General features: G+C 34.8%; 1 protein-coding gene across 1 annotated transcript in view; it reads right to left on the bottom strand.

Moving 5' to 3' along the window:
• Positions 1-20,509, bottom strand: part of LOC308191497 (uncharacterized protein) — a 55,509-nt gene that overhangs the window by 9,930 nt on the left and 25,070 nt on the right. The window lies entirely within an intron of this gene.

Raw genomic sequence — 20,509 nt, 5'->3', positions numbered from 1 at the left:
GTTAGAGTGGGTAATTTCTAAGTATTGACTTTGTCTGTCTGGGAACAGTGCCCTGTCCATCTATTTTTTTTTCCTCCATCCCCAATATCCCGTGCCAAATTTTTGTTACAAGCCTTTATGGCAGGGATTGCAATCTCCTTCCTGCCATTACCTAGCAGAAAGGGGCATTGCAGTTGACATCCAAGTGCTATAGCATTAATACTTGGTTACAAAATACTTTTGTAGCCCTGTAACACAGACTCCTTTCAGATGCTGTTTTTGTGAAGGGCTACACTGTGTGTAAGAATGTGTAAACATTTCTTGTGGTAGTCCCTTTGAAAACCCAATTACTGAGCACAGCACTTTCACTAGAAGTGCTTGTGAATACTGTGCATTAATGAGGAGCTATAGTAACTATGTTTATGTGCTCTTGATTTAGCTACTTAATGTTATCTTACTATGAACACAATAAACTATGGCACTAGGTCTTCAATATGATTCATTCATTGTTTATGATTAAATAAAAAGAAATGTGTAATAATGCATTTCATCCCACGTTGGTAGATAAGTGTAAATCTTTTGTCATTTGTTGGAAAGATAATAACATATATCCTTGATTCCCACAATCTTATGAATTACTTTCAACTACTTAAATGTTCTCTTGACAAATCAGTAAATAAACAAATAAATAAATAATGGGATTCAGTAGTAGAATTCAATTTTTTATGTTAACAGAATAGAATAGTTCATTTGGAAAGGACCTACAAAGATCATCAAGTCCAACTGCCAACAGGAATTTTCCTAAAATGCAGCTAAAAAAACATGGGTACACACGTTTAATGTGCATGCATGCAATTAAAGTATCTAAAAATCTATATATTTAGAAGATTTTTGGAAGTGAAGTAGCAGAGGGTTTTTCCAATTAAATATTTTCCTGCAATATTAAACTGCTAGCTGCTGATATGTTTGTATATTTAAAATTTGTAAGTAATGTAACTAATGCAAATTTGTGCAATCAAGACCTCTGTGTAAGACATAATTTGAAGAATTTTGACTGAGTAAATATATAGAAATTTAACCTGTGACACTGAAAAACTTGGAGAAACTGAAAATCACTGGCTACCTAATTGGAATTGGATGAGGTAATTAATACTTCTGAAAAATCCACTAACTTCCTATTTGCACTTACAGACGATTTAAAATTCAGGACATCCTCTACAGTTATGATTTGGAATCCTGAGGATGTTGTGTTTCTAATGAACTAATTTTCAAAAGCTAATTACACCTGAATGATCTAGTCTGCAACAAAACAAAATTTAAGTTGACAGCATTTTACACACAATTTGGGTATTACTCATTAGAGCCCAAGGTAATAAAAAGTATATATTATTATATTCACAGTAGGCTAGATTATTTTATTTTTTTTTAGATTATCTGAAAATATTAATTTCAGTGCAAGTGCATTTGTTGTTTTTCTCTGGGCAGAGAGACAACCTGTGGAACACTTATTTTGTAAGTATATGATATTTTCAGAATTATAGGTACAGCCAAACAAGCTTTACAAGGATCCTCTAATACAAGTGAACTCATACATACTGGATATACACTGTTGATTAAGAAATAAGATGTAAGTAAAATTAAAGTAATGTTTGCTTTGAAATTGTATCTTAAAGTAGCATATGGTTTATATTCTCTGAAATAGGCAGGTCATTTTAGTCATTGACAAATACTGACGATAATTATATTGTTTAGACTGTAAAAACAGGTGTGAATATGAATTAAATGGTATGACTGTTAAAAAACAAAGGAAGGCTCTTCTCACACCATTAGGAAGAAAATGGAGATTGTTCCTGGGAAAGCCAGTCATATGACATAGCTTATAATGTTATATTATGGGCATTATATTATATATTATTTATATTATTATTTATATTATTATTTATTATTAGCATTATATATAATGCTATATTATGGGCATATTATATATTATTTTGGGCTCCCTGGTACAAAAAAGACAGGGATCTCCTGGAAAGAGTCCAGCAGAGGGCCACAAAGATGGTACAGGGCCTGGAGAATCTTCCCTATGAAGAAAGGCTGAGAGACCTGGGTCTGTTCAGCCTGGAGAAAAGAAGACTGAGAGGGGATCTCATCAATGTGTATAAATACCTGAGGTGTGGGAGACAGAGGGATTTGGCCAACCTCTTTTCAGTGGTTTGTGGGGACAGGACAAGGGGTAATGGCCATAAGATGGAGCACAGGAAGTTCCGCACCAACGTGAGAAAGAACTTCTTCCCGGTCAGGGTGACGGCGCACTGGAATAGGCTGCCCAGGGAGGTTGTGGAGTCTCCTTCTCTGGAGATATTCAAGGCATGTCTGGACGCCTACCTGGGCAGCCTGCTCTAAGGAACCTGCTTTGGCACGGGGGTTGGACCCAATGATCTTTTGAGGTCCCTTCCAACTCCTACAATTCTGTGATTCTGTGATATTACTGCTATTTCCAGAAGAATAATTCTGTTGAAAGATGGTTGTTTCCAGGAATATAGATATGCTGCAAATTAAGACTTCCTTATTATTGATAATTTCTTTCAAAGCAGTTTCTCAATTGAAGAGTAGATGAGCATTCCTAGTAGACTGTCTGCATGTTATCCAAACACAGAGAGTTTCAGGCTTCCTTCTGATGAATTTTGCTTGATTCAAGATAGTCCTTTGCTGTTTGATTTTTATTTTTCATTTTTTTGGAAACAGGTATTTGCACAAAATAATCCAAATTAGAATAAAACAATTATATGGCAATGTTAATCTCAGCTAATAATCATACTAATGACCTATTTTTAGACAAAACATTATTATTATTATTTTACCTCTGCTATAGTCTTCTTTTATGATTATGTGAATGAATCTTTCAAAACAAGCTGAAACTTCCTGCATTTGGCACAATACAGTAATTTTGATTGCCTTTCTTTTGTTCCCCCTAAGAGCTATTTTTCATTTCTGCTTGAGACTAAGAAGCCCTTTTTTTTCTTTTAATCTGTTTTTTTTTTTTTTTTTTTTTTTTTCCTGGCATAGGCACGATCAATAAGAAACCTGCCTCAGTACTAGGAGAGAATGATCTTTGCATTCTCAGCTGATGATACTGCAGAAAAGTTTGACTCTGGTGTCAAGCTATTATTTCTCTTTATTTTCCAGCAACATGGAATTTTCCTAATACATCTATATATAAAACTCAATGAGGTCATTTGTTAAAAATGAACACAGATGTCTATAGTTCTGCTTGACTGACAGCATTTGTCTTCACCAAACATTATTTAGAGAGTCATTAGAGGTTTTACCAGGAACAATTTTAAATGTGAAGAATGACTTGATAATACAGTTTTGAGAGTAGTCTTGCAGCTGTATTACTTCTCTGTTGGTGAGATGGTCAAAATAACGACACTTTTATTTAATCCCTTCTTAAACAAATATGTCAATACATATGTCCTATCCTCCTTTTAACTTTAATGACATATTTTGCCGAGTTCAAATCTTTCTTCCATTTGTAAATACCATAAACGTTCTTATGTACAGGATAGAAATAAGCCAGTGCAAACAGTTAATATTTCGTACTTCATTCTTCTACTCATGATGCAGGTAATTTGGGACAAACTGTTAACACCTATTAAGTATTTGTTCCCAGCCTGGTCTGCATTTACAAATTTCTGCTTGCATTTTGCAATTGACCAACAATAATGGCCATTTTTCAGTTTGTATTCCTTTTGTTCACATTTTGTCGACCCTCACAGACTTACAAATGGCTATTTACTGAAGTTGTTATTTATATGCTACTTGTACAGTTCCTGCATTGCCTATTGGCAGAATTTTCATAGCAAATGTATAATGTAATGAGAGCAAGTCCTCAGCCTGAGTGGAATAGCTGATGGTTTGATAAATCAGAGCCCAACACATCAATGTATTAGGAAATAATCCCAAGGGCAAAGACACTAGCTATAACACTGAGCTGCTCAGATTACATACAGACTTATGCTGTTGACTACCGCAAATATGTTGCTGAAACCTAGATACACTGCTTTTCTTTATGCAGTTTACCCTCTCACAGCTAATGTTACATACAGCAAAGTAAGAGGTACCTTTACAGCTCACCCCCAGGCTTCTCGAGGGTAGCAATAGAGCAATTTGATAGTGTTTAGCACAGTATCAGTCACTATTGCCCAGGTTTTGGAGGTTGCAGAAATGACTGGAATAACATGATAGTTGAGACCTTCTGCAGGCTTCCTGTGGCACTGCTGGATTTCACACATAGACCATTTAACAGTTTTCTTTCAATTTGTTTCTTAATTATGCTTCATTATATTCCACAATTTGCCAAATGCTAATGCTTTTTCATGGGGACATTTGTTTTAATAAACTGAGCATCATACATGCTGCAGCAAAAGTTGAACAGTGATCGATTTTATATTAATTATAAGTTTTCATTTCAGAACTGCAAAGAAAATGTACATTTTTATCATCTATGGCGAGTACTTCCAAGTAATTATCTGCTCAGATCAATTGTCTTTCATTTTTGTTCTGCTAGCAACACAGTACAATGAACCTGAGAAAGTAACCTCTGTCCTTATCGTAGGCATTGCACCATGGCATTGTAGCAGTGTTGCCATCCATAGCAGAACCACAGGAGTTCAGGAAATCTTCATGACAGTCCATGGAAAATCTGCAAAGTTGACTTTAACTCACTGTTTTATGGGAAGGCACCAGCTCATCTGAGCATGGAACACAATTGTTTTGTCCTAGAAGTTATGAATCAAAATGTTCTGCTGTGAATTTTCTTACTGACAAGATAGATTGAGCCAATGTATATAAATTGGTGGTTCAACTATCAGAGAAGATATTCAGCCCACTAAAAGTGGTAAAAAGCATTGCTTCATTGCTTATAGATTGCTTCAGTAGTTGATGGTAGTTCTCTGTAAATTCATTTTAATATTATCTAAAATAATAGCAAAGTGTGAGTAGGGCAAGATGTCATATTTGTCTTTACTGAAGTTATCCACGTGTCTAAATATAGAATTTTTAAGCATTGAATAGGAGATTTTAAATATGGAAAATGTTGTGATGGAGGTTTGATTTTCCAATTGCTAGCCTTAGGAAGCATTCCTCTTAGAAGTCCAAAAGAGGAATCATTCTAGAATGACAAAATTTAATCTTTTTTTTTTCATTTGTCTATACAATTAGACTATAGTGCCAAGCTACCTCTTGTGAAAACCTAAAGAAAATATTACTGGTGCACAAATAAGATATATTTCTCTTCAATGAAATAAGATAATCAGCTGAGGAAGAAAAAAAAACAGTCTATGTATTTAATTGGAATAGGACTGTGGAAATTAAAGGTGGTATTCACCCCATCTTTAGCAAAAATAATGCAATCTAAAAATTAAGAAAATGGCTTGTTACTTTTTTTGAGTTGTCTCAGTAATCTGTGGAGATAAATATTCCCATAGTGTTGTTCACCCCATTCCAAAGACAAATATCTGACTGGTGTGATGAAATAGTCATTCAGCAGGTATTTGTCTCTACTAGTAAGGACAAAGAAGACAAGATGAGCAGCTTGAATCAGACACCTGGCTTTCACTTACATAACTGTACCAAATTCCATTCTGAGTGTTAGCATTTTGAGAATATAGTGCATTATGTCTCTTTATTTTTCAGCACTGTATTAGGTGGGTTTTGTGTTTGTATTATAAATTCTTTAATTAAAAAAAAAAAAAGAACACTTAATCCTACAGGAAAAAAAAAATCCTCATTGATATTGAGAACTGCAGTTTTTTGTGCTGCTGAGAGTCTCTTTATGTACTTGCATCTGGACTGCAAGTCTGGATCTTGATATGCTGTCAAGGTTGAAGGCTGCATGTCTGACAGCCTTTTGTAGTTTTTGCCCATGCTTATGGCTTTTAAGATTACTATAGTTCACTGAATATATAAATACAAAATTTAGATCTATTTTTGCTCCATACCAAACTCACATTTATTGATAAATTTTGCAGATTTCATATATTTACTTATGATTTCCTTTCCAGCTATTTTGACAAACTGAAGTATGTACAAAACATAAAAGGCACAATGGAGGAAACAGCTGTAAAAACTTCAGAGCTGTGATGGAAAAAAAAAAAAAAAGCAGCTTTAAATTCTGAGTGGTACTTTTAGATACAATTTCAGTTTACCAGGAATATTCTTCACCTATAATATGTCTAGGAATGTTTCCTAAAAAACGTGCTACAAACAGCTAAGTAATGTCATTAATTTGCAGTTAATGTGCACGTTGACTCATTAAACAAATGTAAACTTCTGCGTAGTATCAATGTAAGTAGGTGCAGATTGCACTCTAAATGCATCAAGCGTATAGTTCAGAAGTTATCCTTTACTTTGTATGCACTGCAAGAAGGTAGAAGTCTGAAAGCAGGATATCTAGAATGCAATTTATAGCAACCACTCTCAAAACATTACTAATGAATTGGTTTTCAGGTGACTTAAAGTATATTCCTTGACTTTCAGTTATTTCTATATTCATAGCATATGAAATCGTATAATTAAAATGTTTGATTTATGGCTATATAAAATTGCAGTATTAATGTTATATGAAATAAATGAATTTTAAAATTTTAAAATGGATTTTAAGTCAACTTAGTGCTTGTGAGGTGCATTATATAGACAGCTCCAGAAAGCATGCACAGAGCAACTGTGGACTGCGAACTATCACAGGGGCCACAAGCCTATTATTGGGCACCCACTATTACAGAGCTAGGCCAAGGGTTTACAGAGCCATTTTTTGACAGGGTCAGTTATCCACTACAAAATAGAATGAGGTGAATAGAATGCCACAAGACCATCAATCACCTTTCAGATTATCATCATATTTAGTCCCTGTGGATGCAGGTCTCATTTGAAAAAAAACAACACCAGTCTTGGAATTAAGGAGGTATCATAGCCCAATGGACAAACCAAGGATTTGGACATGGAAATGCAGCACGCTGATCCCAGCTGTGCTGTGTAATCACTATGTCAGCAATGCCGAGGATCTGAGAAGAGTTTAGGAGATCCACCAGTTTTATTCAGGCCATTTGTTCAGAGATCATTTTCACTGTGAACAAATGTCGAACTGAGTGGTGTTTATGAATTGTTCATTTCTGATTTAATTCATTTATGAGTTTAATGATGTTATGAAGTCAGAATATGCTGACGTTCAGCTTCTGTTTTTTTCATCCTAAGTCTCAAGTAAAGTGTATAAACCAGCTTATACTGGACTGAGTTGGTTATTCCATAAATTCTAGCTTTGAGTTATGATTAGGTATCTGTATGTCATACTGCCAGGTCTATTTCTGAAAGGGGTTACTGAATACGATAATCCAGAAAATTATAAGAATAAATATCAGATAATTATAAAATAATGATTAATGAAAAACAAACAAACAAACAAAAAAACCCACACACATCATAAATGTATTCATTGATAAAATAGAGGTTTCAAAAATATTTGCAAATAACTTAGGAATATAACTTGTGCACTACCATTGAAACTACTGTTTGAGGCCTGTTCATAAATATTATGCTTCTTTAGATTCATGAAAAACTCTTCATTTTGCATATAGTGGCTTAGTATTAAAAATAATATACTGACAATACTAAATAATGAAGCTAATGTTCATTTTCAGAGTATGTCTTATTGCTTAGTTTGGATGCCTGTTGCATTATCATTTGGATGCTTTTTATTACTTTTAATGGTATGTATGTGACATTCAAAGAAATATACTATAACCATTGCTTTTTCATTGCTAAAGTTGCAGAAAGTAGTTTTAGTGCCCTGTTTCTAATAACAGTATGTTTCTAACAGCATTTGCATTAATGAGTAAATTGAAATATTAAGTTGCTGGCATATTTCATATTTCAAATACTTTATAAATCAGACTTTATTAACATATTGCTTAATAAAAGCAATTATAGGTCATTTATAAATCAGTGTAAACCGCTAATTTTCATTAACAAGATGTGGAAAATAGCTTACAATATTATTAGATACTGCAAATTTTCTTTCTATTATCAATGGGTATTTTGTTTTAGAAAAGTTTACTTACTGTTCAGTGGGATCTTTGTAGCTTAAAGAAGCTTTATTTTGTATTTATATTTGTATTTGAATTGTACTCAGATTACTACACTATTTAATAATAAACTAAGTAATAAGTGCACAAGTAATGACAAATATAGGAATATCCTGCGTAAAAGTAGATAGAAACATTTATGATAATTTCAGCCTAGTATCCACATATGTCTATACTGGCACACTTCTCCTAGGCAAAGGATGTGTCCAAAAGTTTTCATCTGTCCCATGAGAGCATAGTCTAGAAAACCTCACTCTTGATGGCATGCCAGAGCTCAGGTAAGAAAGCTCTGCAGATTTTTTCATAATTTCTGGTCATTTTCTGTCTCATCCAATATATTTTATTTTTGAACAACTTACAATCAGACAGATAGCTCTGTTTGGTCATTTGTAGTATGTATATCACTGTGATAAAGGAAACTGTGACAATGGCCCCCAGAACATAAACTGCTACAGGGTTGTCTTTTTTAATTTTGCAGGAAAATTAAAAGCATCCCTAAGTTCTTTTGGGTCACTCAAAATATTTTTCTGTAACGATAGTCCTTCAGATTTCAATGGGAAGCTTGGTTGCAGATGATTGGCAACACCTGACATTTAAAAAGATTATACTTCAAAGTCTAATTAGGCTCAATTGTGAACACTTTCATGGCTGATCATCACCAGTTGAGGCACCTCTTGCTGACGAACATTTCCAGAGTGACCAGATTTACTTATCTCAACTGACGTTTGACAGAAAAAAAATGCAGTTTTGTCCATGTAAAAAGGGAAAGTTCTATTGATTATGTGGCCAACTGCAATGCATGTTGCTGTCCCCCCAAAATTTATTATATATCTAGTTACTGTGCTTAAAATAAAGATGGAACAATAAGTATTAAATAAACAAACAAACAAACAAACAAACAAAAGAACTGGTTTTTTACAAAGTAGCTTTTGGAATTATAATTACATAGTCAAAAAAAATAATTTTATTAGCTAGCATCCAGTTATAGACCCTTTAAAAGTATATGATCAACATGATTCATCCTACAGGTTTTAATTTGTTCCCACTGAAGTCAAAAAGATGTTTGAATAAATGCGTGTGGTGAAAGTAGAGGACAGCAGCATCTTGGAACCTCAGCAGCCTTAGTACAGCATCCTGACTGACCAAGCATGCCACAACACGAAGACACAACATTTACCCCATATTTATGTGCAGACATTCACCCATGGCCCTCTGGTTTATTATCCATGTGTAGCTTAGCATGAGGAAGAGGAATGAAGCAACGTTTGCAAGAGACTAGTGAGCCAGACCTGGCAACGGTCCAAGGAAATCTCCCTGACAGTTCTTCATTTCATTGTCTTTTGCCCCTTAGAGAGGTGGAGGATATACTTGCTTGCTTATTCTCAGAGTTACCATCTGTCTGAGCACAGACAGATCTGGCATTCTACAAAGCAAATACTAAACCAGATGTCTCTATGCTTCTCCCTTAAGCTTGGAGTCTGCCAGAAACCAGGGACAACTGCACTGGCACAATACGTCTTTGTCCCTAAGCCTAATGTTGTTGGTACGGTCCTCTTGGTGCTGATGTGAAATGCTTTTTTTTGCAAGTGTGCTTCCCCGTTTGAAACGGGGCAAGATGACATCTGCAACCGTCATCTGCAGCTCTTGTGGATGCAGCAGAGTTCTGACAAGGTATCAGCTCACAGCTTTTGATTAATTTGGGGGTTCTGAGGAAGATGTTTTCTTATGCTATCCTAATTACTGATATGCAGTATTTTTATGTTCTATTTATTTATTTATTTATTTATTTTTGTAGCTATGCAAAGTCAAAAAAACTGAGTACTACTATCAAGTGGGAGGAGGGTATCCAGAATGCAGTATATTCTTTTACCAAAAAAAGGAGTAATATGCCATCCAATTTGAAAAAGGAGCTGTGTAGCAATATGGCATCAGCACCTTACCTCAAGTATGCGATTGCTTAATGCATTTTCTCCTCAGTATTGCCTTTGACCTGTTTGGTTTCCCAGATCTGACCTGTTGGGAATGCTAGAATGAATCTTCTTTCCCTTTACGTGAAGATAGAGATGGACTATATGAATGACTCTGAAGGCAGAATCTGATCTTGAATGAAATCTAGATTAGGATATAGCCTTTTATGATTTTAGAGCAGGTTATATTAAGAGCCCTAGAGTCAGAGTACACCGTTTATCCTCAAAGCAGGTAAAACAGGGGCAGCTGTTTATGTCTGTTCTTTTAAAAAGCTAATAAATATTCCTGAATACCACTCATGGTGGTTAGTGTTAAAATAGAAGTCTGTAGCTACGGAAGAAAGGAAAATAAAATTCCATGCTGAAATTCAGCACAGTGTAATCCTTTGGGTAGTGGTGCACACTTGGTCATGGAAAAAGAATCAAATTCATACATGTACAGCTGCTTAACTAAACCACTTGCATCAAGGCTTAAGGGACAAAATCTGGGAACTTTAGTCCCCCCCCCCCCCCCCCCATGCCCCAAATAATATATATATATTATATATATATACATTTTTTTTTCTGTTATGTCACTAAGGGATTAATTTCCTTTACCTTCTGCACTGAGTAACTAGTATGATCTAGCAGTTCGGTGAAGGCCTGATCACAAATACCACTTTGGATCTTACTCTATCCAGCAGAGGGCACTGATACACATATACAGTATTAAATGTATATTAAAGGTTATTTTGGCAAATAGTTCTTCAAAAACATTTATCAGAAGCCTAATTGCATGATTATTGTTAATACAATATATGTGTTTATTATAAAAGTTATTATTTCTATGCTTTTGTGTCACTAGTATTATTATTTTTACTGGCTAACAATTTAAATGAATATATTGAAAAATAAATTATTTTGTATTAGTACTGTACTGTATTTTGTCTTTTTTTTGCCATCTAAAATGCATACACTAAGTTTTTTCATCAACGATATTTTGAAGGAGAATCATTTTAAGGAGAACCTCTAATCAAATCCAGTGTCTTGCTGAAATCAGTACTGAAGCACTGATTATGGTAAGTGGTATCCTTTACGTTGCTTCCAGAAAGTCATATACTACGTAAGTATGAACCTTCTGCAGTTCCTATATTGTGGAAATCCATATCAGGGATGGTAAAATAATAAACAGCTGAGCATGATCACTGTGAACAAACTGAATTTATTTCTGACTTAATTAAAGCACGTTAATAGTTTGAGAGCATAACTTTATATGCCCAAATGTTCTGAAGATACAGATTACTAGGGATAAAATGGACTTAAACAAGAGCTACAAGCCTCCCAAAACACCTCATACGTAGCTCAAAAGATAAGATAAAAAAGCAAAATGTTTTGGCTGTTTTCAGTCTGCATGTGTTAAGACTGGCTTGATCAAGTGTAGTGGGTGAGCTTTCCTTTCAGAAGGTTAAGAGTTATCAGTCTGTTCATAACATTTCTGCTTTGAGTTGAATGCAGTTTCAGAGTTAACTAATCACACTGTAATTAGCAACAGGTATGCAAAGTCACACAGAGAGAAAGTGGAATGCAATTTTCATTAATCAATTCATTAACTCATTTTTTCATGGAAAGAAGGAAAAGTAAATGCCTACTTCTGTGACTTGAAATAATGATATAATCAAGGCTGCAACTCAGTAATAAAAGGTTGCAAATCACTGGACTTGGTTTTGTTGCCATCAAAGGCAGCATGCAATGAAGGTAGGAGTTGGCTGTAAGAAAGCAGGAATTTTCTCTGCTGAGGCTGAATTGAAGTTAGCTCAATCAGTGTTTGAATGAATGGGGAATTACAACTTTCACAGGCACTTCACATTGGCTGATCATTAAATGTCCTCACAAGCAATTACAAGGGCAGAATACAGCAACAGCTGTAATGATCAGTGTTTTCTTTCATTGCCATTAATGCTATTACCTGCTTTACTAAACAACTGTTCCTAGAAGCTGTCAGTTATCTTAGCAAACGATCTCCAGCAATGGCAGAATGGTTGGCTGGGCTAATAGGTATTTAATTCTACTATTCTCCACAATTCCAGAAATACTCGATATAGAACACAATTGTTCTCAACTGAAATCTCCTTTCTACTTTGACCTCTAGAGTTGCTTTTGTAGCCTTTTTATTTTCTTCCTCTTTTAAATTTAAACATCATCCATAGAAATAGAAACCTGAATCATTCAAACCTGACTGTTAGCTAACCTCACAAAAATTTTCTTGGTAGCTCACTAGATTCTCTGCTCTTGAAAAATGTAAGTTAAAAACAATTGACTTGACAACTGACTTGATATGCATCAAGTCTCTGCATGCAGAGAAAGCCTTTGACACAGTGGTGTGGAAATAATTTGCTGATCTTAAAGAGGTTCATGTTCTTTTCAGTTCTCTGTTCTTTGCTGGCAGAACAATGGCTGTTTGCTATTGATTCCAAATTGAATAATTATTTTAAGTATCCAGTGTCACTACTCTAGGTAATTCAAGTTTACATACAATTTTATATTATTATAAAAGATGAATTTACACTTTTTTTACTTCAAAATATAAATAACTATCCAGACCTTATCTCCATTGGACTATTTGGAAAAAGTTTTGATCATATTGACTTAAAACTATGTAACTCTTTTTCATGATTGCAGGGACCATTAGAAAAACTAGAGCTAGAGAATGAAGCTGCCTAATTTATTTTTTTTTTTAGAAAACATTTTTTTAATATATATATATATAAATATTAAAACATCTTAATCACACTTCACCGTCTTTAAGTGCTGCGCATTGTCCTTAAGTGGAAAGCCAATAGGGAGGCTGGGGAACCTCCCTGTGATCAGTCTAAGGGAGCAGATGCCTTCATTTGGAAATATAGCAAGCAGAAGGAAGGGTTTTGTGTGCTTGAGTGGAACACTGACTACAAGCATGAATGGCTGATAGAAAACCTTTAGGAATTCAGGTGGGAATATGTTGGCCTGTACTGTCTTTGTTGAATCTGGTTTTGAGCACTTGATACACTTTGAAGCAAGTTAAACTAAGCATACTGGCTTGAAGAGATATGTACAGAATTTTAGGGAAGGTAGATTAAGTCACTTTGAGACTACTGTGTAACAGGGCATCATTTTAATCTCACAGAGCCAGTGCTAGTGTTAATACATTCAGATTGAGGGTCATCAAAGACCTCTTGGAAATAGCTGAACTATAGGAACTTTACTGAGTTGAACAATTAAAATATGTTCTTGGTCTTAGCAAATAATTTTATTTTTTTTAATACTTTCAGTATTCTGTGTATGTATAGGGAATTGTGACTCTGGCATTAGCTGACCCTGTCACCCTTCAGAAAGATTATTAATTTGCCAAAGCTGCCTGAAGGCAGCTTTCATCTTTCTCTAGAGTTTTAAGTGAGTCAGATAGCTCTGTGGCAGGAAACGCCAGGACAAAACTGCAAGAAAACACATAGATCGACATAGAAGAAAAGACGTGAAGGAATAAGTATAAAAATAGTAATGAGATCTGTAGCAGATCAGATTTATGAAGCACATTTTCAATTTATACATAAAATTGAGCTATATAAGTCTTAATTTGTGGACTTAACATTCTCAGTATATTATAAACAAGTGTTCTTGTTCTTTCTTTAGCAATAATGAGATAGAAAAGTAGTTTTTCTGTACCTCTAAACTGAACAGTTTAGCAGCTGGTCTGGGCTTGTTATTGTTAAGAGAGATAGCCTTATCTAGCAGATCTGATTTGTGCAGCACAATGAAGTTTTGAACTCAGTTTGTTTGCTCCCAAATGAATTCTTGTCTGTTAGACAATACATCACTGACTGCAATTTGCTGACACTCCTGTTCAGGATAATTTTCAGTTATAGAAAAAGTAGAGCACCTATCTTTCTGTGAGATGTAGTGACCCTTGCTACAACTTTTCCTGGCATGGCAGATCACATAACAAAATCTGTTCCTTAGAAATTGTATGGGAAATATTCATCATTCATGTTGGTTTGTAAAACTCATGCTATGGAAGCCGTAAGGTCATTTTGGAATAAGACCCATGGATAAAAACTATGCCAAGAAATTATAGAAAGTCAAAGAATAGTTTTCCACCTGACCCTAGAGATACTAAGTACCTTGTACATCTACTGAGGAATACGGATTTTGTGAGCTGTCTTTAAATTCTCAGAAGGAAATTGTGTTCTTTTGTGATCTTATCAAATGCTTTTGTGGACAGTATAACCAGATCCAGAGTCTACATATCTCAGAGTATCCCAAATAATAAAAGTAGAGATTAAGTTATTTCTGAAAGCCTACATGAGACAATGCTTTTCCCTTCACCTACCCCTTACTAACCATGACATTTTCTGAAGCTAATAATCACATAAAGCACTATGATTTTCATGAAGCTGTTTGGAGATCTTTCTGCTGTTCATTACTACTGGTGATAATGCAGCATTAATAAAGCATTAATTAATTAATTAAGCATTTTAAAAATCCATTGGTTAAGGAGGGATGAGTTCTATTTTCCTCTTTTTATTCACAGGAGAAAAAGCCTCCTGGCCTCTGTGGTTTAAACCACTGAAACTTGCAGATACATTCCTTTCCTATATGTGAAGCTTAATGGTTTGTGCTGTTTTAACTACCTCAAATTTAGACAGGCATTAGATGACTGACTTACTGATTATATTTTTATGATAGCATTTGAATCAGTCTGAATCAATTTTGTATCTTGCTGTGCCCTTTTCCAACTGCCACTAGTTAAATACTATGCCAATGCATATATATTCATTACTGTTTGTTTTATTTACATTTTTTTCTGTTTTACTTCATCTATCTGAACACACAATGACCAAAAGCCTCGTTCTGTGGTGCGCACTGAGGCCGAATGAGTGAATAAACCCCTCTGAGAAGTGATATGCCTCTAAAAACATTATCTTCATTTAAAAAAAATTATTCTACTGTACGTTTGCCCACAGCACTTTCAATATGGTTCTACTTGATGTGTATGCATTCATTATCTTATCATAAGTGTAGGTTCATGGATTTGAACCAGACAGAGCTGGTTTGTGAATTCATTGAAGCATTACATTCAAGGAGAGGAAATTCTGCATAATAAAAAGAAACTGGTTGCAGCAATTATGACATTCTGGGAAGAGGCTTCTTGGTACATAATTGCCCTCGTCACTGGGAAAGGAAAGAAAATGGATGCTTTGATCAACTTTGAGGAAGTGCTACTCTACAAGCCAGATATATTGAAAAACATGGAATAAACATGTCCTAATAAAAGTCTATGATATTGTAAATCTGAGCTTGCTTTTTTAAATTTATTTTTTATTTTTATTTTTTTTTAGTGACACAAAGGCATTTAAGATAACATTTACTCTTCTGGAAAAGTGCAGTGAGTAGGATGTAGCAATTTAATTAATGATGCTGTGCAATGCAGAACAAAGGATGACTATTTTGTGCCATCTGACCCCTGACAAAGCTAGGGCATTAAGCATGCTAAGCTATACAATGTTTTTAGAATTAAAAATTATCAAAATGTCCCATATTTGGTATGCAGTGTATGCAGAATTTTTATTTGGTTTAGTTTTTGAAGTTCAGCTGCCTACGGCAGAAATCATGAGGACCAGCAATGTGCTACAAAATCTGAGAAGCAGGCTGGCACCAAAGTTTAAAAATGCAATCCTGGGTCATTTAAGCAGCATGCATACTTGTTACATCCTAAGTGATAAGGATTCCAGCTTGTGCTTGCATGTTATCAGTAAGACAGTGCAGGGTCTCAGGCTTGGTCTTACTAGCTTTCATCCCCAGTTGCCACCTCGTGGGACGCACCTGTATCTGCAAAGCCACTTTGATGGCTTTTGGTGTGAAAATTGTTCAGACATGCCCTATTTTCTGGCTGCATGTTTAACAGAGTCATTGCTGCTTAGGTCTCATTTGCCCTCCATGCTGCCTCTCCTTCTCTATCACTCAGTGTTTTTTATCCAAGTGTTGTGTCTGTCCTGCCATCAACCTCTAGGACAAATTAAATAAACAAATCCGCAAACATTATGTATTCTTTATAACATGGCCAAAATCTGAGACTTACTGTAACTCTTCATTTTAACATGCTTGTATATTTAATGTACTTTAGAATTCTCTGTTAGTTAATACTCCTTGTATTACATATAGTAAATTTTGAGTTAAAGTTCATACGCATCATTCATTTACTTTTGCTTTCTATGAATATTCAAAACCTTGAGTCAACTTCGCATGGAGATTTGTAAAAGTTGAATTTTCAGTATGAAAGCTTTAATTTTATCAACTACCAAAAGAAAAGAAAAGAAAAAAAAGAAAGCAGTACGTGTCATTTTAGTTATTGAAGCAAGTATCCAGTTAGGATGAAGGAATAATATCATTCGATTTGCATAATTGCATGTCAGCTATCTATCTGATTAGCAAAACACAAACTGTAAACTGACATTCTTCACAGATCACCAAAGGATAATGAACTTATTGTTAGCCAAGAGTCATTCACTGCAGAAACAAACAAACAAAAAAGTCTGAACAGCAAGTGCATTTGAAATGTTCTGGAAGTCTTCATCACACAGTTGTCAGAAAGAGCTGCAGGAAGAAATCCACATGTATTTTGTGAAAATTTACAGAGAGGTATATAATCCATAAAAATATCTCAGTTTCTCCTAAACAAGCACAATAAATTCACAGTTTTCTTCCAACAGCTCTGAGTATCAGAGTAAGATAAATGCACTGCATCTTGTAGATGTGTATGATTAGTATCCTTGCCCAAACATAATCATCACTGTAGCCCAAACATAATCACCACTGTAAATAAATACAAATTTAAATAGTATTTGATTTTTTAAATGGACAAGGAAGCATTGCTTCTTTTTCTTTTTCTTTTTTTTTTTTTAATATCTTATTTTCCAGATTCCAAAGTGACATTTCTGACCAGAATTATTATACTTAGATATTTTTTTCTGCATTTCTGTGGACAGCACTTGCTGTCTTTTGCCAGATTTTTTCCCAACCCATAGAAGAGCTGGTTGAGGACCAAGATAGCTGTAGCTTACAAGATATTGTCTTGCTGACGATAAAAAAAATTGCTGTAGCAAGCTGATCTGAAGAGGGATTGGCTGTTCTGCTGAGATTTTCATTTACGTGTCTGAGCTAGTTATTCTCATCTTTACTTTTATATTGCAAAACACTGGATTTTACTCAGGCAAACACAGGGTCTCTGAGTGCTATTTTTGGTCTCTGTAAATGTCTCTTGCACATTAATTATCCTATCTATAATTGACACAAAATGGTTTGTTATCAGTCCATAGTTTAACTATGTGGCATTACTTTGTTGTTTCATGAGGTTAATTTTTCTTTTTCTTTTGCTTATTTCTGTAAGGACAGACAATTCTTTTGTTAGTTAAGCACTTTTCTTGCCTGCATACTTCATATAAGTGGTCAACCAAACTCTCAAAACGTCACCTGGACTTTCTCCAATTTTTTCATAACTGCATTTTTTTCTATTGCTTCCACAATAGGGAAGGCTTAAGCACTTGCCTTAGGCTGGTATGAAGGTATAAAAGTACTTATAATGTGAAATGCCAAAGGTGAGCTAAAAGCTCCATATCATGTTTCACCCTGATTTTGCCCATATTTCAAGAAAATGCAGCAGTTCACACTTTTTACTTAGAAATGAATCATATAACAATAGAATCATTTATGTTTGAAAAGACCCTTAAGATCATCAAGTGCTTTCTGGAGGTCTGGAAGCTCCTATGAGGAAAAAAAAACAAAAAAAAACCAAAAAACCTATATATATATATCTATTTTTTTTTTTTTTGGTGTTTATGTGTATGTGTTCAATGATATTCCATTCTTAGGGCTTGTGCTGAAAACCTCTTTCTCATTTTCCATGTTTATCCCATGGACAAACAGTATCTAACTGATGTTTCAAATGATCTCCTTTCTCATAATGATAACTGTTTGCACTTCCATGATGATGAACACCCAGGATTCTTCTCACTGACCTCAGCAATGGTAGGGTTATTTAAGCATTATCTTTTCAAAGTTATTCCATTTAGAAGCCTCAATATGGCTTTAAGACCTTGGCTTCAAGTACTTAGGCCTGAAATCTCTTGCAGTGCAAACAAAATAATTTTTGCTTACATTTCATTGATTCCTGGCAAGTCTGCTCTACTAACCAATGTCTGGAGGATGTTTGTTTTGAACATGTGTTCTGTTAACAGACTAGGGAAATATCAAATTATTTTTCACAAATCTATGTAAGCCTAAGAGTTTTATTTATTTTATGTCTCACTTTTTTTTTTTTTTAACATGTTCAAAATACCCTGTAAAAATGAATTAGATTCTGATTCCACTCATGTCAGTATACCTGGACTCACATTCAGAAACAGGCTGAACAGGCATCCCAGCTGTAAATTATATGTATAAAAAGCGGTATGACTTGAACCTCCTTAAAGAATCAGCACTCAGATCTCCAAGGGTATATTGGCAACCAATCTGAATTACTTGTGCCAACCAAAATATGTTCAGACGAACTGCCTAGTGAAGTGTTTCTGGTAAATCTAATTCCAGAAAAAGTGACCTGAGATACCATCACTCATGGCATGAATGCTTCCAGTCCATCACAGTTAGAAACCAAACATATTAGCTTAAACCAACTGCAGTGGCTTACAGGCTCTCACAGTAACTAAATTTTAGTGTGTGACAACTCAAAAACATTAGAAATCATGCTTTATGCCACTCATCTAGAATTGCAAGTTTGTGTGAAAAACGTGTTTAGTTTCTTCACATGTAGAACTGATGAACAGGGCTTGAATGATCACTGTTTTAGCCAAAAGCTACCTCTAGTGATTGGAGTTTGTCTTGCCTAGGTAACAAGCTAGCTGGCATATGCTATATGAGCTGTGTGAAAGCAATCTATCTGTTTTGAAATTATACTTGTGATGAACTTGAAAGTAGAAGTCCTCTGCTTTTTCATGCTGTGTCATCTCCTACTACTGTTATATATCATCCTTTAGGTAATGTTCTCTATATGAAAATCAAGAAAGACATAGATTTCTAACCTTTATCTACTGAATATATTTACAGGCATTCACACATTGCTAGATGTGCCAGCTTTTTAGTCAAAAAACTGATTCTAACAACCAGAAAGAAATACTTAGTTGATGCCTATCAACTCCAGATTAACTATTTGAAACAACTTACTGCCATGAACTGCCAAGTCTTCTCAATTGAAAGTGTTTTTCATCCTGTTAATAAAGATTGAAACTGAGATACGTGGAGTTGGCTTTTCTATGATTATACTGCTGTTGACACTACAAAGGAAAGTACTACTTGGCAGATATAGGTTGTTTCTAGAAGATAACATACAGTATATTAGTATTTATTATTTCTTTCTGGTATTGTTTTGAGACCCTGGGCAGAACTGCAAGGGTCTTCAAAAGCATTTTTTTCAAAAACAGAAAAAAAAAAGTGTATACAAGAGGAGAAAGTCTTCACAAGAGGAGAATATCTGTGCACTAAGACTAATAAAATTGGTAGCAAATGCAAAAAGAATGTGAAGAGAACAAGAGTTGTACATCACATAGATCAATTTTAAAATTCAAAAAAGCATCAAGATATTCTGAGTACTTGCAGATTTCCAGTTCAGGTGAATGAACTTTCTAAAATCTGAAACATCTTCTTTGCATTGCTTTAACACTGAATACATTTGATTGGTCCAGAAATACATGAGTTCTGAACCACCAATTTATTTTCCTAAAGATAATATACAGTAATGTCCTATGTGAGACATCTTGAGAAGCAGACAATATAGGAATGGGAACAATTATATTGGGTGCTATTCCAGAACTACACATTAGTTATATTATATCCATAGATACACAAATTGTTGTTTTTGTAACAAGACCATTTAGAATAGATGCTATCTTTTTAGAGTCTTAGAATCATAGAATCACAGAATATCCAAAGTTGGAAGGGACCCACAAGGATCATTGAGACCAACTCCTGGCTCCAAACAGGACCACCAAAAAAATAAACCATGTATCTGAGAGCATTTTCCAAATGCTTCCTGAACTCCAGAACGCTTGGTGCTGTGACCACTTCCCTGGGCAGCACAACCACCCTCAGTGAGGAACTTTTTCCTAAGATCCAGCCTGAACTTCTCCTGTCTTCATCTCAGATATGACCATACAAAGTATTACTTATGATTCTGATTGCTCCATATGTGCAGTATATACACAGACTAGTACTTTCCTTTCTCTTTCCTGCTTTTCCATAACTATAGGTGATTGACTGTAGACTGTGCCATACACAGCCAAAGGCTTTGTTGCAGGTGGCATGGAAGATCAGAACCTCTTTGGATGTGAAGTTATGCCTATGCCATTATAAAATAATGGC

This window comes from Anser brachyrhynchus (genome assembly GCF_964034855.1).
Source record: "Anser brachyrhynchus genome assembly, chromosome: 3".
NCBI classification, from domain to species: Eukaryota; Metazoa; Chordata; class Aves; order Anseriformes; family Anatidae; genus Anser; species Anser brachyrhynchus.
Note: the sequence above shows the minus strand (reverse complement) of the source record. Positions and strands in the feature narration are given on the sequence as shown.